This window comes from Schistocerca nitens, chromosome 3 (assembly GCF_023898315.1).
Source record: "Schistocerca nitens isolate TAMUIC-IGC-003100 chromosome 3, iqSchNite1.1, whole genome shotgun sequence".
NCBI classification, from domain to species: Eukaryota; Metazoa; Arthropoda; class Insecta; order Orthoptera; family Acrididae; genus Schistocerca; species Schistocerca nitens.
The window spans coordinates 247,845,226-247,869,386 of NC_064616.1; the positions used below are offsets into that span (position 1 = coordinate 247,845,226).

The 24,161-nt window shown below is 36.1% G+C and overlaps 1 protein-coding gene across 1 annotated transcript in view; it reads left to right on the plus strand.

Annotated features, from left to right (window-relative positions):
• The first annotated feature begins 6,487 nt into the window (after nucleotides 1-6,487).
• The window catches only part of LOC126248208 (uncharacterized), a 341,739-nt gene continuing 324,065 nt past the window's right edge, over nucleotides 6,488-24,161 (plus strand). Inside the window, exon 1 of the mRNA XM_049949021.1 lies at nucleotides 6,488-6,689. The gene's annotated coding sequence lies outside the window, so the exon portion shown is untranslated. The remainder of the gene's footprint in view (nucleotides 6,690-24,161) is intronic.

Below are 24,161 nucleotides of genomic sequence, written 5' to 3' on the forward strand. Positions count from 1 at the left end.
TTTCCAGACTTTCAGTACATTTTAGGTGCACCAGACTGCAGACTGACGAATATGTGCCAGCATTAACGCAGCTAACGCTTTTATCTCCTGTCAAAAGTGTTAAACGTTCTCCTTAGGTTTAATCAAAAGCTACATTACATGCACAACACATATAGAGCACCACATTTTCCCTATAAATATGAGAATGTCAAGTTATTGATTGAAAGTTGCTATTATTTGAAGAGGGAAAAATCTCACTTAGATCACTTCTAGCCATTCTTTAGGAAATTCTCCTTACTGTGAGATGAACAATATCAAATTAGGAATTCATATAACAGTGTTATAATTCTATCTGTCTTATAACTATGTGGATAAACTGTTGGTTCATTATGTATAAAAGCTACAATTGCAAATAACATTAAAATATGTGATGAATATCGTTTCATCTTAGTATATTAGTTAAACCCTTTTTAGAATTACAATATCAGGATAATATCGTTGTACCTATACAATCTGTAAATAATTATAATAATCATAAAATTTATCGCCATATAGTCTTATACAATATGGCATAGCTGTGCACAAATGACTCCATAAAATATTACAATTTATAATATTCTATTCTCCCATCTCAAAACTCTAACTCACCTATTGTACATTTGTTTTAAATTCCTTCACTGTATAGAAAACTTTTTTACCCACTTTGTTATTGTACTTTTAAATATATTTAGGGGCCCTGAGTGGGCATTCTTAGGTAATTTGTTAAAGTATGTGAGTTTCCCCATAGCTGTTGTCAGGTTTGTCCGGAGCCGTGCAACTGCTACGGTCGCAGGTTCGAATCCTGCCTCGGGCATGGATGTGTGTGATGTCCTTAGGTTAGTTAGGTTTAAGTAGTTCTAAGTTCTAGGGGACTGATGACCACAGATGTTAAGTCCCATAGTGCTCAGAGCCATTTTTGTCGTCAGTTTTTGCTGGTCTAGCATGTGGCTTGTTAATTTCATGTCTATTTGTAATGTTATAATGGTGTACTGACATCCTAATATCACCATTCTATTGCTATGGCAACATTCATTTGTGACTCATCCATGTAAGATGGATGTAGAGGAATTATGGACAAAGTTTCAGCGTATTGTAAGTCTGGAGAGTTATGTGCCTAGTAAATGGATAAAGGATGGAAAAGATTCACCATTGTTTAATAACCAAATTCAGAAGATGCTGAGGAAGTAAAAAAATGGTTCAAATTGCTCTGAGCACTATGGGACTTAACATCTATGGTCATCAGTCCCCTAGAACTTAGAACTACTTAAACCTACCTAACCTAAGGACATTACACAACACCCAGTCATCACGAGGCAGGAAAATCCCTGACCCCACCGGGAATCGAACCCGTGAACCCGGGCGTGGGAAGTGAGACCGCTACCGCACGACCACGACCTGCGGACTGCTGAGGAAACAGTCGATGTTAACCTCTCAGTTCCAAAGGGAATGCACAAATGTCGACAAGGGAAGGTTCGTAGAGATTCGTATCTCTGTGAAATGATCTATGCACAAAACATAAGTGTGTCTGAGGTTTCCATTCAGTCCTTTGTTGACCAGTCTGGTGTGGCAGTTGAAGATAGTGAAATGAAAGCCGAAGTTTTAAATTTTACTTTCAAGAAATCGTTCACACAGGAAAATCGTGTAAATATACCGTCATTTGACCATTGGACAGACTCCCGTAAGGACGACATAGTAATAAGAAACCCTGGCATAGAGAGATAATGGAAAGATTTGAGAGTAAATAAATCATCAGTTCCAAATGGAATCCCAGTTTGGTTTCACGAAGAGTGCTCCATGGCATCGGCCCCTTACCTAGCCTGCATTTATCGTAAATCTGTCGCCCAGCACGAAGTTCCAACTGACTGGAAAAAAGCGCAGAAGACTCCAGTATATGAGAGGGGTAAAAGAACGGACCCATAAAATTACAGACCGCTATGCATCACTTCAGTTTTCTGCAGAGTCCCTCAACATATTCTTAGTTCCAATATATTTAACTTTTATACTGCCAACTATGGATGAAGGGCAATAGGCAAATTCCATATTTCTAGATTTCTGTAAAGTTTTTGACATGGTGGCCAATTGAAGGCTGTAACGAAGGTATGAGCATATGGAATAAGTTCACAAATGTGTGAGTGGCTGGAAGACTTCGTAAGTGATGGAACCAAGTATGTTGTCTTTGACAGCGAATGTTCATCAGAGACAAGGGTATTGCTAGGAGTGCGCCACGAAAGTGCAGTAGGACCACTGTTGTTCTCTGGATACACAAAGGATTTGAAGGACAGGGTGAGCAGCAATATGCAGTTGTTTGCTGATGGTGCTGTGTTGTACGTTTAAGTGTCGAAGTTGAGTGACTGTAGGAAGATAAAAGACAGCTTAGATAAAATTTCTAGTTGGTGTGATGAATGGCAGGTAGCCCTAAATGTGGGAAAATGTAAGTTAATGTGGATGGGTAGAAACAACAAACCTGTAATTTTCGGATTCAGTATTACTAGTGTCCTGTTCGACTCAATCAAGTGGTTTAAACACCTGGGCGTAACGTTACAAAACGATATGAAATGAAATGAGCGTGTGAGAACTGTGGTAGGGAAGGCGAATGGTCGACTTCACTTTATTGAGAGAATTTTAGGAGAGAGTGGTTCACCTGTAAACAAGACCGCATATACAACGTTGGTGCTACGTATCTTTGAGTATAGTTCGAGTGTTTGGGATCCATATCAGGTCAGACTGATGGAAGACATCGAAGCAATTCAGAGGTATTTGAACAAGTAAGTGTTACAGAGAGGCTTTGGGAACTTAAATGGGAATCTCTGGAGAGAAGGCGACATTCCTTCCAAGAAACACTATTGAGAAAATTTAGAGAAACGGCATTTGAGGCTGACTGCCAAACGACTCTACTGCCACCAACATAACAAGCACGTGATGACCACAAAGACAAGATACGACGAAATTAGGACTCATACGGAGGCATGTAACCAGTAGTTTCTCCGTCGCTCTATTTGCAAGTGGAACAGGAAAGGCAATGACAAGTAGTAGTACAGGATACTCTCCGCTACACACCGTATGGTGACTTGTGAAGAATCTAAGTAGATGTAGATGTTGTTATTCTGAGCAATTAATGTGTTGTCGACTGCATATAGTACAATGTCACAGGGCAATGTGGAGGGCAGGGCTTTTATATATACAGGGTGGTCAGAAGATTTCAGAAAAACTTGTAGGGACGTTGCATGGCAGGCTGTACTAAGACATAAAAGTTGAGAAAAAAATTCGATACCTTGCCACCATGTCCTAGTTATTTAGCATTAAAATTAGGCAATCGCCTCGTCATGCACGCAAATTCTGATAACCCTGTGCAATGAACAGAAAGTGCCCAAGTATGGAGTTCTGTGGCATTCATTTTTTAACAGGTATAGAATCTGATTTTTGGTCGTTCACACACTCTAACTGTATTCTATTGCTTAGGTGTCACTGCAGTAGGAGGAGAGCTTTCTCCCCTATTCCACTGTGCTGTAGTTTTCTTATTACGATAGTATAGGGAAGGCTTTCCTTAAATCCAGTAGTGTCGCAATACTTATTGACTTATTCTCAAAGCAGTCATGTACTTTTGTCATGATACTGTCAAGTGCTTTCACAGTAGAGGGAGTAGATCTAAAGCCATAGTGTGCAGGACAGATTAGGTCATTAAATTCAAAATATTGATTCATCTGCTGGTGTATACAGTGCTCTGTTATTTTAGAAATAATAGGGACTAGTGAAATGGGTCAGTAATTGTCAGGTGATATTATGCTATCTTTCTTATGAACCAGCTCGATTGTGGATATTTTTAGGCATTATGAGTACACTCCCCCTGTTAACAATTTGTTTATAATTTTGATAAGGGCATTGTATCTCTTTCCTTATTTGTTTGATAAGGAAATTAGAAAAGCCATAGAGATCTTCTCTTCAGAAATTACTGAGTCTAGCTATTGCTTCACTGACATGTCGCAACTTACATAACTCCATTCAAAAAATTCAGATGCCTTATTGACTAATGGTGGTAGTAGTGCTTCTGCCTTGCTCACATTATCCTTGATGTTGGTTTCTGATATAGGATTGGTAAAATATTTATTTAGTGGATCACAAGGAACTGGAATACTGTAATCTTTCTGTTGATAATTTATTTCAGTTTTGATTACCGCCCATACTGCTTTACATTTATTTAAAGAGTCAAGAATGTATCCATCATTGGTCTTGCGTTATGCTGTCTTGATTGCATACCTTTAGTGCGTTTTTATGATCTTGTATTTATCCCTATGTGCTTTACTGTTGTGTGACCTGTCATAATACAGGAGCATCAAATTTTTTAAGTCTTTGAGCTGTGGTGTGTACCAATGTTTCAAACTTTCCAGTTTGGAATGGGTTTATGCTTGTAATGTTTCTTGTCATACCTAAAGCATATTTCTTCAAAGATTTCAATTACCACTTCTAAAAATGTTTTGGTTGACTTATTAGCAGCCATAACATCTGTATGTAGTTCATTCCAGTCTAGTAATGTTAGTCTAGATTTTCGTCTGTTTAGCTTCTTTGCATTTGTGGGCCTGATTATTCTTTCCTGACTAGTATCTGTTTATTGATTCAAAGGAATTCTAATCTACGGCACTTCATGGGCGGAAATACATATTATGATTGTATTAAACTGACATATTTTCAAATGAAAATTATGGATAATGTTATCCAAACATGCATTCAATCTGGTGGCCTTGTCATTCATACAGTAAAAATTTGTGACCTTAATGTATTAAGTAAATTGCTTACAATGTTCCTGCAAAACCTAACGTCTATATTAGTATCACCAAATATTAAATCTCTGCTGTTTTTATACTTGAGATACAAGACTACAAGTTTCTGAGGGCGTTCTATAAAAAAATCTTCACTTTGTCTGGAAGGACAATATATAGAGACTGCTACAATTTCCAGTCTTGGAAACTGTACTGCAGAAACTTCAAATTTAGGTTTTATATGAAGTACTCTTTCATCTATAATTTCATACCTTAGCTTCAGTGTTTTGTTGATGAAAATAGACACTCCAATATGTTTCATATTTGTTCTGCAGTAACCTGTAATTAATTCACAGCCATTTGGTACATTTAACTCTAATTCATTATCTGATAACCAGCTTACATTTATCATAAGTATGCTACCATTTAACTTTTCCAGCCAGTATTGGAATTCCAGGAGTTTATCTTTTAACTGTACATGAACATTTTTTTCAGTGTAAGCTGTTGCTAATACGTCTACCTCAGAATTATTGGGACCATTTATTCTACTTGTTAGTTCTAGTAGTTCTACATTATTCTCATTTAACATAGAAGAATACATATATGCAGATGTCACCATATCATTTATTGTAGTTTTTGTTAATGAAGCACTGCTGAAATGTTTATTTTCTCTAAAAGAGCCTTGCAGTTATAATGTAGGGTGAATGGTTACTTCCTCTTTCTGAATAGGGCACAGAGACCTTTTATTTCGTTCACTAACCTTAATTTCCCTTTCCTGTTCATGTGAAATCCATGCTATGTGTGTTCATCTCGGTTCAGTTTGCAGACATCTACTAAGCATACATTACTAATTTTTTACATACTTTCTGTTGCACTGAATTGTGATCATTTGTTTCCCTATTAACATACGATCACTCTGGGAGGTCGTACCATACTAGTATGTTAGTTATGACTACATTGGTGTGGATCAGTTGTGCCACTAACTTCCTGTAACTTTAAAGTGGTGATTTGCTTTCGTTTTTGTGCACATCATTGGTGACTTCTGTGATCACAATACAGTTGTCTTAGTTCAGTTTGTTTGTTTCCATGATTAAACTTTGTACAATAGAATTACGTATAGCACCAGTTTCGACCTTAGCAAACACAGAATAATCTGAGTTCATATTTTCATGAAGTAAAACGGAGAGTATTTTTCCGTTGCTATCACCATAAGTTAGGAGGTGCTCAGAGCCATCTGAACCATAGTCGTCACATTTATTGCACACCCAGATCTTGCGCTTTGTGTCTTCATTAACACAGCTAAAAAGATATATTGTCTTAGAACTGGGCAGAAGCAGTCCATAAAATGAGAGAATAAAGCTTTTGAAATATGGTGCTACAGAAGAATTCTGATGATTTGTATGGTATAAGCAGTAACGAATGAAGAGGTGCTGAATTAAAAAAGTAAAGTTATGACACAATTAGATTGAAAGAAGGAATAGGTCGATGGGACACATCATGAGCATCCAGAAATCACCATATTGTAACGATTTTAACTTGGAGTGGGGGAGGGGGGCGGTAAAAAATTGTAGGATAATTCTACTTTTCACCTGTATAGCAAAGAGAATGACATAATCGAAGTGCGTTCATAATACAAATTTTGTCTTTGGTTTTACGGCCTAGGGTTGTATAGGTAGACCTTTGTTTTGTTGCAATTGATGGCCGCCATCACTGGTTCTTGTGTTGTTTAGAGTTACACGGAGGTCGTGGAAGTAATCAATAATTTTAACATCTTGCTTTCCGTATCTTTATAGTATGTAAATATACCATTTATAAAAGTTGGGTATGTGTGTTAAAGAAGTGAGTGCGCGTGCGACGGTCGGCTTTTAAATATGCTTGTGTGTGGGCTGAAACCAACTGTTTTGCTGTCAGTGACAGGTAGGTGTAGTGCGTAAGTCATATTATTTACTCGTAAACTTCTAGTATTGTTCATTTAGCGTAGTAGTTGTTACCATATGCATTTGCGTGTCTTTGTAAACAGTGCGGCAAAATGGCGTTTCATAAAGGTAGTTTGTTGCCGAGACCCTGATGCTGGTTGGTGTTTGAATTGTTTGTTTTCGACCATATTGCAGTAATGAAACCTCTGTTATGGGTTTTCCGTTCTGTATCTACAAACTGACGTTAAGGAGCCCATCCTTTTTTTAAACCAGCTGTATAGGTAGTTCAACCTTTGATTGTAACGCAATGGCCAGTGCATTATGCTATAATAAGTTTAAGTAATTACTTGCGTCTCGTGGAAGTGTTAGTGGAAAGAATGTAAGTTTGGTAGTACACTGTTTTGTAATAATTTACATATTTACAGTTTTCGAGCCAGTTCTCGGACGCTATCAGTAGTTTATCCGGGAATTGCACACAAAAAATTTTCGAAGTCGCGTATTACGAATTTGTGTATATATATATTATATTTCGATGCTTCCATCTAGATTTTTTTGACACTAGGGTGAATTTTTTGCAGTGATGGAAATGATACGGAGATTTTGTCGTTTTCATTACAATTTCTTGATTGGTTGCCAATTTTCTTAAGCTGTAATTTTAGCGGTGGAGGGTTGTTTTGTTCCAGTGTATCTGTTGTGACTGATAAAGTGATGTGTTGTGACTAGTACGTGTACTAGTCACAACAAGTTTATATCTGCGACACAAGACGATTTATGTAGAAATACAAAGTTTGTTGTCATTTGTATTTTGTATTGACTAGATAACTTGGCTAAAGAAAATTGAGAGGCTTTGTCATACTGATTAGTCCAGTGCAACTGTATAGTCATTTATGTAATGTTGTTCACTGTATTATTACGGTTATGACTTGTTATCCTATTTTAAGGTTTTGTGAAAGTGTGATATCACTTGTTAGCATTTACAGTGTAACAATCAGAACCCACAGCTTAAGGTTGTGTGTATGGTGTTTTGTGAAAATGTTTTAATTGCCATGCAATATGAAGTTGGATATTCTGGCAACGGGGACTGTTGAAAATGTGTGCCCTGTCCAGGACTTGTAAATCACATTTATCAAAGTATGAAAGTCAGCTAATTGGTGCTAACATGGATGGCGGGGCATATGGACTTTAGCGTTTATTTTATGCATTTGTGTGTGTTCAGTATAGTTTGTCATTTTACGGCTTGCCTAAAGTGAGCCTTAGATCATTCAGCGCAATGGCACTTTTATTTAAAGATTTTAAAATACTTTTGTGTTTATTTTACTTCTAGAGGTTTGCCAGGTAAGTGCCACATATTGTGGAAATCTGTCACACCTTTATTTGTGCTATTAGCTCGTATGAGAAAACATGATAGGCCTACCTAAATCGTCACGAAAGACAAGTTGACTATTACAGAGAAGATAACAGCAGCCACTTTTTATAATGCTGTTTATTTATTTAAATAGTGCCGTTGCCGGTTTCGAACCGACAGGTTCATCATCAGACGACTTGTTCACATTAAGATACATTTTACATTAGCTTTCACATTTTGTTCTCCCAAATGATGAAATTTTCTTGTGGTGGTGATGCGGTACAACCAAAACAAAATGTGAGACTGTGTCTATGTATCTGTAGGGTACCACCACCACGAGGAAGTTTCATCATTTGGGAGAACACAAAGTGATAGCTAATGTAAAGTATATCTTAACATGAACAGACCGTCTGGTGCTGAACCTGTCAGTTCGAAACATGTAATGATGCCATTTAAATGAACAAATAAATAAATGTAAGAGTCAACCTATATTTTGTACACATCCGTGGTCTAGAATGTCTGGTTTTGACAAATTAGCGGTCAGAGGACAATTTTGAGATGAGAGTCAAAAATGTAAATAAGTGTTGATTATGCATTGGCAGATTTATTCCTTCCTTAATTTAGGGTGTTATTTAGAATGCCGTGTAGCATACAGCATGTATTGTACACTTCATGTGGTTAGTTTGAACCCTCATTTATTTTGTAGGAAAGACTTCACTTATTTATTTCTCTTAAACACAAATATTAGAAACTGTAATACACTTGAGAAAATTGTTCTTATAGGCAGATCCTTTACTGTACACATTAAAGAAGGCTATATCATGCCTCACATGTATACATTTTTTCTGGTTTTGTGTTATTATGTTGTGTTAAAAGTTAAGAACAAGTGTCTTAAAAAATATAAGTTATGTGCACCCCTCTAAAATCATTGGTAGGTATCATCTTTGATAAACCAGTAACATATAACTCTCTGTACTGGTTATTTGGGAATACCTAAGATGAGATTTCGCTTTCATTGATTATTTGTTTCAGTTTGAAATAGCAGATTGGCAATATTTAATTTTTATATATGAAACTCAGGGATACAGAAAGCTGGAATTGTATTTTGGCATTTCTTTTTTATGTATTTGATGTGCAATTGCATATATATTTGCACAGCTGTTTAATGTGCAATTGCAAATATTTTGTACAGCTATATTAGGTATTTAAAAGTTTCATATTGCAGTTACAGACAATTTCCTCCTCAATAGTTGTACTTATTATTACGTGAACTTTGTTCTTGCACAGATGGTTTCTCAGGGCCTGTTGCAAGAACACACACAGATTTATACAGTACAACATTGTAGAGACTATCTTTGGTTTTGAAGGAAGTATATGTTGGATATCCCAGAAGTGTCTTTCATATATTTCTCTGTAGTACTGTAACATTAGGTACAGCTCGTCTCTTAGATGATTAATTATGATTATTTTTTATAAGAAATCCTGTTTTGCATAGTGGGATGAATGTTTTCTCAGCAAAGCATATAGAGTGAGCATCAGTTTTCTTTTTTTTTTGTTTGTTTGTTTGTTTTCTCTCCTTTTTTTTTTTTTTTTTTTTTTTTTTTTTTTTTTGCAGAAGTTACATGTTTTCTGTTAAAGTAACAGCTACATTGTTGCCGGTGACTTTAAGATCAGCTGATTGCCTTAAACATGCCATAATGTTAATAGTGAGAAATTTTTAAAGTCTCATTGTCTACTTGGCACTGGCATTTTAACCACCAACTGAATGAGGCAGTGTAGTTGTTAAGAGATGGACCTCATATTCAGTCAGCCTTTTTATAGTTTTCTGTAGTTTCTGTATACCGTTTCAGACAAATGATGGGATGGTTCCATCGACAAGGACACAGCTGACCGTGTGTCCTATTGTCCTAAAAATCGTATGTTCTGGGTGCCTGTATATTAAGCTGCTTATTTTCATTGTATCATGATGACAAATCTTACATCATTGTCAAATGTACACTGGATGAATAATTAAATAGAAAAGTGACTATAGGGCTTGCAGGAAGTAAGTTGTCAAATGCAAATGATTTTGCACAAGAAGTAATACTTCCCATATCTTTTAGATTTTTTGAGTAGATTATTGTGTTTGTTGTTAAGTTTTTTTTTTTTTTTCTTTAAAGACGTTGGTCACAGGACAAAAGGTATCAATTGAAGGGTGCTGTCATGGCTGTGAAAGCGATGAATATTTGCTACTAAACCATTAGTGCAGAGAAAGTACTAAATTGCTGAAGAAGTAGCGATTTCAACTGGATGTCTGTAACAAAATTGAAAGCAGAGTCGTACTAATTATTGTTATTGGTACAAGGAAACTTGAGTTAGAAACTTTTTTAGATGAACGTTTACCAAATAAAACCGTTATTAAAGTGAGTTCCATATGCATGGTATACAGCCTAATGCTAATTGCAATACTAATAACTTTGACATTTCTTTTCACAAGTAATGTATAGGATTTTGGATACAACAGTGTTCCATGAGTTGTAGGAAACTAGTCTGAGAAGTGTTAATGCATTAGCCTTGTCTCTCACCTTCGCTTTTAGTTTTAGTAATCCAGCCAAGTTTAGTGGGCTGTGAGGTGTTGTAAACAATACCACCCTACTGAAAATGTTGGAATCCAATAGCATATGAACAGTTTTTACTGTAATGTGTGTCCAGAAAATACTTTCCCTATCCACCTGACCGTTTAGTTTAGTTTTCAGGGTTGTGAATGGCATTATGGTGCTTTGAAGCAGTTTGTTACTACTGAATTGATGTGGATATTTCTAGCTTGGTTGCAAAACCTCAAGCTCTTTCTCCACACATGGTGGTGCTGAGGCATTTACATGCCTCAAAGTAATTGTGAAATTTACATTTTATCATTTTGTAAATTTGTTTGCATTGTGTATGTATGATGCACAAAGTGCACCTAAGCCCTATATAATTTAATCCCTCAGCATTGAAACATTGCCGTGCTTTTTCTGGTTGTGTATTTCCGTACTCATTTTTTTTCAGATATTGCAAATCAGTTGCAAGGACATAGCTGTTGTCTGTTTCTGTTGTTCTGACTGTATTGAATTCAAAACAGCTGTCATAGTTCCCGGTGTTCCTATCCCAGGTTCTAACAAAGCAGTGTCATTTTTAATCAGTACTGAATGGTTATTGAGTAAATATATGACTGCACTATCATCTTTAAGTATTCATGTAATGATGATTCTCAACATACCCTTGGAATTATTTTCCTAGCTCTTCAAGACTGCTGCACATCTGTGAATATGTTTTGTGGTTGAAGCTTTTTTTTTTTTTTTTGTCAGAGTTTGCTTCCTAATATGTAAGAAGATAATATGATTCTGTCTTGAGCAAACACAGTTCTTTTAGTACCCATACATGTTTCAGAGAAGTTTCTCCACCTACAGTGGATTTTATTTATTCTCTGGTACACAACATCCAAAGAATATTTTCATTATGATACTTACCTGTTTTTGTGGTTATAGTATTTGCCTTAAGCAAAGTACTAACAGAAATATTAACACAAAAAATAAATATTTACCTTAGCATTACATATTATTGTTTACAAGTCTGTTTAGTATTTGCAGCACAGCTATAATTACTGCCTTCCAGTGTGTCATATGCAATTAATAACCATATATCACAGTTTTGCTGTGTAATTTTCCAAAGGCGAAATGTGATGTTGTTGATATTTTTCTATTTTTTCTATTTCGTTTCTATAGCACTATTGTTATTATATTATGTTGTGTAGTAAACAAAGATTCGCGGTTTTGTTCTTCATCCCCACCCCACTCGCCATTTTACAAAGCCTAATCACAATCAACATTCATTTCAACACCTTTTTCTGAAAAAATAGTACTGTAACACAAAAAAAAAAAAAAAAAAAAAAAAAAATGCTAGTCAGAGAGTAAAATAACAAATATCTCATTTATACAACACAACTTAATATAATGTAATTAGTGCTATGAAAAGGAAACAGAAGAAACATAAAAAATATGGATAATATCATATTACACCTAAAATTTGGGAAATTAGGTAACAGAACATTGATCAATTGTTATAAATTTCGGATGACATACTGGAAGGCAATAATTATAGCCATGCTGCAAGTACCATACAGACTTTTGAACAACAGTATGTAATACTTAGGTATGTATGTATTTTTTCTGTTAATATTTTCTCAGTATAAATATTATAACCACAAAAATACATAAATATCATAATGCAAATATAATTTGTATGTTGTTTAACAGAGTATAAGTAAAGCCCACTGAAGCTGAAGAAACTTCTCTGAAACTGGAAGGGTACTAGAAGAAGAAAAATCCATTGCTCAAGGCAGAACTAAACTTCCTTATTATGTAATAATACACTCTTCTTCTTCTTCATATTTGTAGTTTTTTTACTTCCATTTCTGCGCTGCTTCATTAAAACACTATTGGATAGATGCTATAATGTTTCTTCAGTATCTATACAGCATTTTTTATGCTTATGCTTGTCTCTGCAGCAATATTAGTCTGTATTGATGCGTTGGAAAGAGTGCAAAAGTTGGTTCTTTGCATCGGTTTTGGAAACTGGTTGTCGTCTTCCACTATAATGACTTTGCCAACTGGGAATTGGATTCCTCCATGCATTGTAATTATTTCGTCACATTAGGCTCCATTTGTGTCTCATTATCCTACAGGGTGTTTATAAATGAATATCGGGGTTTTAACACTTCATAATATTTATTATATTAAACTTACAGTTACAAATGATACGTCAAATGAAAGAGCAACTCAAACAGTTTCACCAAGAACCTTATAAATGTTCAATGTGAGCACCATTTGTCACATGGCACACATCAATTCTATAGCCAAGTTCTTCCCAAACGTTGATAAGTTTGTCTTCAGTGATTGTAGCAACAGCTGCTTCAATCCAGTTTCTTAATTCAGGGAGGTCTGCTGGTAGCGGAGGCACGTACACATGATCCTTGATGAAGCTCCAAAGGAAAAATTCACATGGCATTAGGTCGGGTGAACGTGGAGGCCATGCAAAGCAAGCCCTGTCATTGTGCCCTTGTGGCCTATCCAGCACTTGGGTACAGTGAAGTTCAACCAATTGCATACTTTGCTTTTCCACATTGAACATTTATAGGATTCTTGGTAAAATTGTTTGAGTTGCTCTTTCATTTGACATATCATTTATAAATGTAAGTTTAATGTAATAAATAGTATAAAGCATTAAAACCCTGATATTCATTTATAAACACCCTGTATTTCCCAGAGGAAGGCAACGGCAAACCACATCCGCTAGGACCTTGCCTAGTCGGTGGTGCGGGTCTCCCGCTTCGACCCCTACGCTCCTCGGAGTATTGGACTTCATCATCATCATTATTATCTTCTTCTTCATCATCATCATCATCATCATCATCATCATATTTCTAAATCTTTGTTTTGTTGCCAGCTTTGCAAATATTTATTTGCACCATAAACTTCCAAGATAGCTTCAACAGAGAGATTTATTTTATGAGGCTATTCATAGTGCTGAAATTGCACATATAATGTGTTAATTTGCATCACCTTATGACATCATGAATGTTGGCAGAAAATATATGTAAGTTACATTATGATACAGTCATGCTGAGTCAGTGATGGTATTTGGATTGATATTAACTTCGAAAACTATGAGCTGTATTAATGCTCTCTAAGTCCCTCTCTTCCCCCCTCTCCCACCTCTCCCCCTCTCACTCCCCCGCCCCCCTCTCCCCCCTCTCCCCCTCTCTCCCCCCTCTCTCCCCCCTCTCTCTCCCCCCTCTCTCTCCCCCCCCTCTCTCCCCCCTCTCTCCCCCCTCTCTCCCCCCCTCTCTCTCCCCCCTCTCTCTCCCCCCCTCCCCCCCCCCCTCTCTCTCTCTCTCTCTCTCTCTCTCTCTCTCTCTCTCTCTCTCTCTCTCTCTCTCTCTCTCTCTGCCCCCCCCTCCCTCCCTCCATCCCTTCAGTCAGACCCGATTAGCCTGTCTAGGGCCAGAAAGCAGAACTTTACATTGTCAGCTCTTCACCAGCTTGTTTGGGTTACTGAGAATCAGTTGGAAAATTCAAAATTTTTAATTTAGTCATAGTATCTGTATATTTATGCAGCTCTTCTCAGTGGCTTCTGTCTAAAACAAAATTAGGTAAAATTGCCGTTAGTCTGTTCCGCTCAGCAGAACAAACCAGTTTATGGAAGGACTCCTCAGAATTGATTGTCTGTACACTAGGTTTTAAATACTTTGGCAGAGAAATATCGTGAATAAAATATGGTTCAACCTTTTACATCCTTTGAATCTCGACTTATTATAAAGTGCTTAAGAATTACAACAAAATAAAGACCTACAAGATACATACTTAATCATAGAGACCTATAAGATATATGTGCCAAATAAAATCTTTTTATAACAGTGCAGTACAATTAAATACAGTTAAAGGGGGAGCAAAAGTAAATTGAGCATTGGAACAAGATTCAACGAAAGAAGAATCTATCTCACCAAATTTATGTACATCAGCTACAAAAGATGCATTTAAGACTGTTTGATGTGAAGCTCATTATATCTTCACTGTAGAAAAGAATCCAAAGCATCTGAATTTTACAAACATTGTGATGTTCTCAAATAATCAGTTCATTTGCAGGGGAAGTTTGAACAATTTAACAAAGCGAGTAAGCATGCTAGTCTACACATTAACATGAAAAGAAGAAAGCTGGAAAAAAGTGACCTGTGTGGGAACTGGTGAGGGACTGTTAACAGTATCTTATATGAAAAATACACCATTCTATTGTTTGGAGAAAACATACATAAAAAATTAGAAATAAAGGAAGATGAAATAAAACATTGTAAATCAATCATTGACCCAAGCTAAATTGCCGTAATGGTGAGAAAATGAAATGATTGTAAGGCACTATTGGTCTGAAGACCCGCTCTGAAGTCTTTCTATTTGGTTCCACTTGGGCAACTTGTGTGTCAGTGAAGATGAAGTGGAATGATAAGAAAAACACAAACACCCAGCCGCCGAATGAAGAAAATCTCTAACCTAGCCAGAAATTGAACTCTGGTTCCTATGACCTAGAGGCAGCTACATTCACCACCAGGCTGTGGGCTCTGGGATGGTACTAGGTAGAACATGTGACAAGAAGATCAAATATCAGATAGAGCACTGTAGAGTGGACATCATTGGAAGAAGAAATAAGAAGCAGCTGAAGAAAACAGTGTTGAGATGAAATGAGGGCATATGGAGGAGTGTTATGGCCAACACCTGTGCAAGATTATCCATTAGTAGGAATGGGGTAGAAATCTCAGCTCAGCACTAGCATGCTAATGGAAAATGGCCAGATGTAACTCCATACATTAATTCATTTCACTACCAGTTTGTATAGATAAATAATAAAATTGTGGTGATCATTGTTTGAAAGGTTTCTGCAGTTGTATTTCTTGTCTACTAAAAGTAATACCTGCAGATATATTACATATGACTGGTTGACAACACTGGTGGAACAAACTGGATGAACTGTGTGACGTCTCTTCTATAATTATATTTTTTGGTTAGGTGTCACAGTAAACAGTTGTTTTGTTCTGTGAGAGAAATAGAAATTAGGGCGAGAACCTCATTACTACAGTGTTTTTTTTCCCTCCTGGCCGAAGGTGAATGTATTACCCCAGAATATTGTACCTATGCAAATTATGAAGTAGAAACAGTGCCAAAGAATCCAAAGCATTGGACATTTACCAAAATTGTGCTGTTTTCAGATAACCCAGTTCATCTACAGGGGATGGGACAAAGGCCAATTACAGACAGAAAAAAGTGGAAACACTGCAGTCAATTCTAATGAAAGTTATAGATTTAATTTAATGGGCTGCAGATGATGATATCCATGTTGCCTTTCTGGAATAGTGGTTATCAGTGAACTTCGGTTGCTATACATGGAGCTGTGTAAAAATGGTTAAGAGAATCCAGTGTCAAACATTGTTTTGTGGCAATGGGCTACCTGTTCTATACTCACGAAGCACACTGTATATGCTATGGTTTGTATATTTTGGCCTGTTGATTTGCACTATTTTGCCTTGACAAATCCTATATAATCGTGAGAAGATGCTTTGATGAATAAATAAATAAATGTATCTATGCTGGTACACACACTTTATGCATTATTATTGATGTTGGAAGGAAACTGACACACTGAACAACGCAGAATCCTGTGTATAATCCAAACTTTTTTGTTGAAGTGGAGGGTGACTGTTGTGGACCACTGTATGAAGTTGTTATTGAAATCCAAATGACTATTAATGCATGGTTGTGTAGCAGAAGGTGGATTTTTCCCAAGGTGATGCTACAGATGATGTCTACCAACAGAGAAGTGTATCCATTTGTTTGTTGACTTAAAAAAAATGAAGTGACATAGCTATTATTTATAAATTGCCACTCATATCTTGAGAAAGATGAAAAGAAGCATCCACTGTGAAGCTGATAAATCTCTGGTACAAGAACAGCATTATTAAAGTGAATAAATGATGAAAGTGAAAGGTAATTCACTCTACAGTAGTTACTGTGACAATAGGAAAAAAAAAAATATTTCTCTGCAATGAGGGAGATGTGATTAATTGTCAGAGATTCTGAATGAAGTGTACACATCCAACAAGAAGTAGTGGACAGTGACTTGAACATTTCTGTGCTTTCAACATAACTTGTGGAATTAAGAGTAGCTGAACATATTAAATGGCAAACATCACTTGTAGCAGAGGTCTTGCTGAAGGACAAACAGAAAGATTTTGTGCTTTGAAACCCTTTTGTGAGGGATGTAATCTGTTAATTTAAATTATGTAGTGTGAATGAAACAAAGTTTCTCACAGCAGGAATAGCATTTATAATGATTAATGGATATTATTGACATTGTGGTAAAATGAGTGCTTAGATACAGAACAACACCAATTGGAGAGAAATTTGGTAACATGATAATTGTTATAGTACTGGCGGTAATTGTTCACACATGAAAGCAGACACGAAGAATATTTGGTATGTTTCTGAGTGTGATTGAACATCAATTACAAACAAATGTGACCAGTGTAGTAAATAGACATACAACTGCAATCCAGAAAAAGAATGATTATTGCCAATCAATAAAGTCTTCGGTGAAAATATTGACTCACAAGTGCAAAAGAGTGTTTTGTAATCTTTAATGTCATTCAACTTATGCTTTCACAGTTTAAAAAATTATCTGAAGATTGGAATGAGTGTGGCCAACTTGCGGATTGTGAACGCGTTCAGTAACTAAGGAAGTATGAAATCATTTTGAGGATAGAAATTGGTAAGTTGGGAAGACACCTGCTATAGGTCAAGATTGCGTCCTTTCTTATTTGAGCAGGTAATGTCCTATAGCTGCACATCAGTGCGAAAGATTTTTGGTTTGAATGATTGGGCATAAAATCATCGAGGATGCGCGCGAAACAGAAAAGAGGTCCATAGATAAAGAACTGGCAATCAAAATATGCTACATGCAAAGATGGAAAACAGAATATTAACTGTCATTATCAACATGGTGAATATGTTTCCTTAGGGAAAGCTGTAGGATGCACATAAAGAAAAGAGAATTTTGCATAACTGTGAGAACAACTTACAGGTTCGTTGAAAACTATTGTCTATACTCATGATTGTCATCTGTTGATGGTTCGTCAATAATGAAATAACATATTTCTCAGTTTTGGTACTGTTTCAGTGGGAATAAGCAACTACATGGAGTTGACAAGTCATGGGATAGCAATATGCACACATACAGAGGGCGGTAGTATCACATACACAAAATATGAAAGGGTAGTGCATTTGATTAGCTGTTATTTGTACTCAGTTGATTTGAGTAAAATGGTATCTGACATGATGATGGCCACAAGATAGGAATCAACAGACTTTGGACACATAAGTAGTTGGAGCTAGAAGCATGGGACATTCCATTTCAGAAATTGTTAGGGAATTTAATATTCTGCGATCCACAGTGTCAAGAGTGTGCTGAGAATACCAAATTTCAGGCATTACATCTCATCATGAACAATGCAGTGGCTGACAGCTTTCACTTAACAGCCGAGAGCAACAGTATCCGTAAAGTTGTCAGTGCTGACAGACAGACAACACTGTGTGAAATAACCTTAGAAATCAATGTGAAACATACAACGAAAATGTCCATCAGGACAGTGTGATGTAATTTTGTGTTAATGGACTATGGCAGCCAATGACCAACACTTGCGCCTTTGGTAGTAGCATGCCATCGCCTGTAGTACCTCTCCTGTGCTCGTGATCATATTGATTGGATCCTAGATAACTGGGAAACTGTGGCCTGATATGATGAGTCCCAATTTCAGCTGGTGAGAGCTGATGGTAGGGCTTGAGTGCGATGTAGATCCCACAAAGTCATAGACCCAAGTTGTCAACAAGGCACTGTGCGAGCTGGTGGGGGTCCCATAATGGTGTGAGTTGTGTTTACATCGAGTGGACTGGGTCCTCTGGTCCAACTGAACTGATCATTTACTGTAAATATTTATGTTTGGCTACTTGAAGACAGTTTGCAGCCATTCTTCATGTTCCCCAAAGAATTATAGAATTTTTGTGGATGGCAATGTGCCTTGTCACCTGGCCACAATTGTTTATGATTGGTTTGAATAATGTTCTGGACAATTCAGGCAAATGATTTGGCCTTCCAGGTTGCCCAACGTGAATCCCGTCAAACATTTATGTGACATAATCCAGAGGTCAGTTTGTGCAAAAAAACGTGCACTTCCAACACTTTCGCAGTTATGGATGGCTGTAGAGGCAGCATGGCTCAATATTTCTGCAGGAGACTTCCGTCAACTTGTTGAGTTCATGCCGTGTCGAGTTGCTGCACTATGCTGGGCAAAAGGGGATGTGATACAATAGTAGGAGGTATCCCATGATTTTTGCCACCTCAGTGTATGTTAGTTAATGACATAACTGTGATTTCACTAATAATTTATCGAAGTGTATATAGAAAGCATCAGATTTGAGTTTTTCAGTAAATGCATAGTTGTGCAAGGGTTACCTGGTGAACAAGCAATTCTGAAAACAAAAGTTTGTTGAAGTTGTAATGTGAAGCCGTCAGTTAAAAGTTTGCTTCGAAACAGAAATGCTACAAGACTGGAAAACTGAGGAATATTATTACAGGACTGGAAAATTTAGGAGTATCCCTGTTTAATCACAATGGCATATAATGAAAATCAGTGTTATCGTGTGATATATATATATATATAAAAAAGCATTGGCCACAACCTTTTGTTTAGATATTCACAAAAATATCCAAAAGTGAATTATTGTGCAGGAATTGCCTGTGTGGTATTAATTTATGACTGTGTATGAGCCTAAGTATAAGATGTGATTGGATGGATACGAAAAGTGGAAGTATATCTTCAAGGATTGGGTAAAAATGAAATGAAGTGCTGTAAAAGAGGTTTGTGGGAGACAATTATAAACTTAAAGAGTTCAGCATTGAAAATGGTTGCTCTGTTAGCTTCATTTATGCCCAGATGTAATATCTATGAAGATAGCTGACTTAATGCTTTAACAATACCCGTGTATTGTTTTTATCATATGAGAAAACTTATCATACATTCTTTACTATCAGAATTGATGTCTATATAGAAAAGGCACAGGAATTAGTGTGCAACTGTTCTATCAGCATTTTATAATCTGTTGTCATAATTACCTTGAAAATCAAGAAATTATTAGTAATGTTTTTATTATATAAACCAGTCATAGTTGATTGTCATCACTTTACAAAAAATAATTGTGTTAATATTTTTAAAATGTGTGATTTATTTTTCTGCACATAGTAGGTTTGAATTTGACTGCTTTGGGTTGAATTTGTGAGAAAAGTTTACTGTTGTTTGGGAACAAATCTCTTGGAACAACTAGTGAAATTTTCTGTTAGAAATTGCAGGTAGAATGATGTATCTTATCCTGTTGCTCAGGCACAAAGAAGAAAAGAAGAAGTCGCTTGAAGACATAAAGTCTGTAATTTATTTGTAAAGTCCATCTTGATTATGTAAGTTATATAATTCACAATTAACACTTTTGGCTATTTCCGTCTTTACAGCTGTTACAGATAGAAAAACAGTGATGTGACAAATTATGTTCAGTCAGGTGAGGTTAAACTGCAAAAAGTTGAGAATAGATAAGAAATAACAAACAGAAAATAATAACATAAATAGCAGCCATGCATATCAGCCATACATACCATAACAATATTCTAATACGATTATTAACATAAATATGTACACAACAGGGTAAAAAGTGAGTACTCGTGAATGGGCTGGAGGCATCCTGTACTTCACAAACAACTGCAGCCAGGAGAGGACAATATTGCTAGGGTACACAAATAATAAGTACCACAAATTCAATAGTTTAAATGCAATATGTGTAGTCATTAAGTAAAATTATTTTGTATGGCTGACTGTCTGACAATAAAATGTAGATTGACATACAATATGTAGAAATAAAATCTATACTTACAAGCTTCATAAAATGTGTAAAGTCTAATGATATAAAGGTTGTAGCCTGGTGACATTGTGACCTGAAATAGAAGAGCCTCAACCAGTTTTTGAGAAAAGTAGAGTGCAACAGAGTCACAGGAACAACTTTAAGGTCAGGTCAGTTGAAGAGTCATGTAGAAGGAAGTCAGTCTTGCTGCTAGGTAGCTGTCATGGGATAGGTGAATGCCTATTGCTACAGAAAAAGCTAGGTGTAGAATACCAGGTTACAAGCATTGTCAAACCTAGTGCCAAGCTTAGCCGAGTGACAGAGAACATAATGGCCTAGTGAAGAGATTTTGATGGAAATGATCAGGTAACTTCAGTAGGAGGAGCAGGCTAGTTATATTCTAATATAGCATTCAAGATGACCTGGAGGAAATAGGAGCAGAAATGTCACACGTTCATGTGAGGTTTGTGGAGGTTTTACAGTGCCATAACCAGCCCTGGGATATCACAGCTGTTACCCATGTTAACAAAGAGCTCAGCATTTTGCATTTGACAGAAATAACATCTCATCTGTGTCATGCCTGTTGCTGCAGTTGGGAGATGGGGATAAACAAATTGTGGCCTGCACCTGAATAAAAGGGTGAAGGAAAGATTAGCTGAACATCTTGCAGGGGGACCGCAAGTGCACAAGACAAAAAACTGTGATTACTGGAGTTGAAGGGGCACATTTATTAGGTTACAGTCAGATTACAGACAAACAGCATTGAAAGAATTTAGAGCAGAACAGGATCGTAATATATGTATCAGTTTCTAGAAAAGTAGAATTAATTTGTTTCATCAGAACATTTGGGAGTTTAAAAACGAGATTATCTTCTTTATGCCTAGAAGATGTGGAAAATTCTGAAGTGATAGATATTATGTGCCTCTCTGAACACCACATAACCACAGGGATGAGTAAGTTAAATAATAGGGATTGTAAACTACCATCATTTTTGTGTTTAGTTTACATCAAAAAAGGAGGAGACATGATATGTGTGAAAGTTGGACACAAAAGTCATAAATATCACAACAAATGGTTTTCATATTGATCAGAACCTAGCAGCATGTGTTTCTGAGTTGTTCCTATAGAATATTTCTCTGATAATTGTAACAGTCTAGAGATCCCCTCAAGGAAACTGTTAGCTATTTGTGAGAAATATAGATGCATTATTGAACTACCTGTCAGACAAGAAGAAACAGTTAATAGTTTGTTTAGATTTCAGCATAGATTTCCGAAACTTAATGGACAGGAAAAATCAACTCTAATCATTGTTTGGCCTGTTTCATTCTAATTAAACTAGTCAGTTTTCCAACTTGTGTACAACAAGATAGTAAGTCAGTGATTGATAACATTTTTATAGGCAGTGCTCAGTCTCAAGCAATTAACGTGTACCCAATAGTTAATGGATTATCTGATCATTATGCACAATTAATGGAAAGAAAGCATATGTTACCTTACAGCCCTGAAGCAGGTTTATACAAAACAGTGAGGCTTATTAATGAGAACAACAACAACGTTTAAAGAGTAAGTTAAAAGAGGTGGTATGGGGTGAGGTATCTGTAGAAAGACGCGCTAATGTCAAATTCAAGTTATTCGATAGTAAATTTGTGTCAGTGTTTGAAAGTAGCTTTTGTAAGAAGTTAACAAAAAAAAAAAAAAAAAAAAAAAAAAAAAAAAACAGTGGCTAACTTAGGGAATTAAAATCACATGTAAGAGTAAGACTGAGATTTATATAAAGGCCAGAATAAGTCAAGATCTGACATTACCTGCGTATTAAGGAAAGTCATTAAAAAGTCATGAAGCATGTACATACTGACAGAAATTAATAACACGTATAGTACTTGATAAGATTAAAACTATATGGGTTGTTGTCAAACAGGAGACAGGGCAGCCGTACAGTGTACAAGATACCATAACAGTTAAATTAATTGACAATATTGTGACAGATAATTCACAGGTTGCAAGTATGTTTAACAGTCGCGTTCTAAATGTAGCAGCAGAAATAGGATTAACTAGTGCAGTTGAAGAAGTGAGAGGCTGTATTAAAAATGTCATTTCACAGAACTTTAAGCAGCTAGAAGTAATACCAACATCCTTCACTGAAATTAATAGAGTTACAAAAGTTCCAGAAACAAAAGCTTATGTGTTGTTCATGGAAAGTCAAACAGAATTCTGAAAAGTTGTTCCAGCTTATTACTTATTGTAATGCCCTTAGAATAATTGTTCCAGGCAGATTAAAATATGCTATTGGTAAACCTCTTCATAAGAAAGCTAACAGTAGTGTACTCAAGAGTAGTCTCTCACTTAAATAGAAGCAATTTACTTAGCATTTCACAGTTTGGATTGCAGATGGCTTACTCTGCTGAGAATGCTAGTTATACATTCACTTGTCAAATCGTACAAGACTTAAATAATAAAATATCACCTGTTGGTATTTTTTTGTGAGCTTTCCAGAGCATTTGATTGTGTAGATCATGCTACTCTCAGAAAAACTCAAGTTTTACTGAAGTGATGCCTTTCTGCACAGGTGGTTTGAATCATACTTAAGAAACAAAATGCAAAAGGTTGTGCTGAATAATTCAAAATATTCCAGAAGGTTAGAAAATTTTAGTGACTGGTGAGAAATCACAAAGGGAGTCCCACAGGGTTCAATTTTGGGTCCACTCCTATTCCTTATAGGCCTGTGTGTCCATGACTTTCCACTCAACTTTCAATTAGCAGAACTGGTATGTGCTGCAGAAGATACTAATGCTATAATAAATCCTATTAAAGAGAAAGCAACTAAAGAGATCGTAAATGTTGTTTTCAAAATAATTATAAAATGGTTCTCAGAAGATTGACTCGTCCTGATTTTTTTAAATCCTGTATTCAATTCTTTACGACAAATAGTCATGTCAGTGATTGATGTAGCAGCACATTGACAGGAGTTAGTAAATAGGGTAGAATGCTCCAAATTTTTGGGTGCACATATTGATGAAAACTTGAACTGGAGAAAGCATATTACTGAAATTCTCAAACAATTCAGTTCAGTGACTTTTGCTCTTTGTATAATTGCTAGTCTTGGAAACAAACAAATTAACCTCCTTACATATTTTGCATATTTCCACTCAGTATATGGAATGATTTTCTGAAAACTTGCAACTTGGAAAGAAAGTATTGACTGCACAAAAGTGAGGAGTAAGAGCAGTATATGGTGTTCGCCCACACAGACATTATGTAGGTACCTCTTCAGAGAGCTAAGCACTTTTAACTGCACTGTCACAGTACATATATTCACTAAAGAAATTTGTCATAAATAATCCATTGCATTTTTTTTTTTTTTTTTTTTTTTATGAAGTTCATACCTACAACACTAGAGTGAAAAACGACAATTATTATCTGTTATTAAACTATCGGTGGCACAGAAGAGAGTTCAAAAATCTTTGATCATTTGCCCAATAACATAAAATGTCTGACAGATAGCAAAGCAAATTTTAAATCTAACCTACAATTATTTTTCATGGACAGCTCCTTTTGCTGCATGGATAAATTTCTGTTTACAAACTGATAACCTGTTTTTTAAAGCCAATTTTTAAGTGCATGAGTT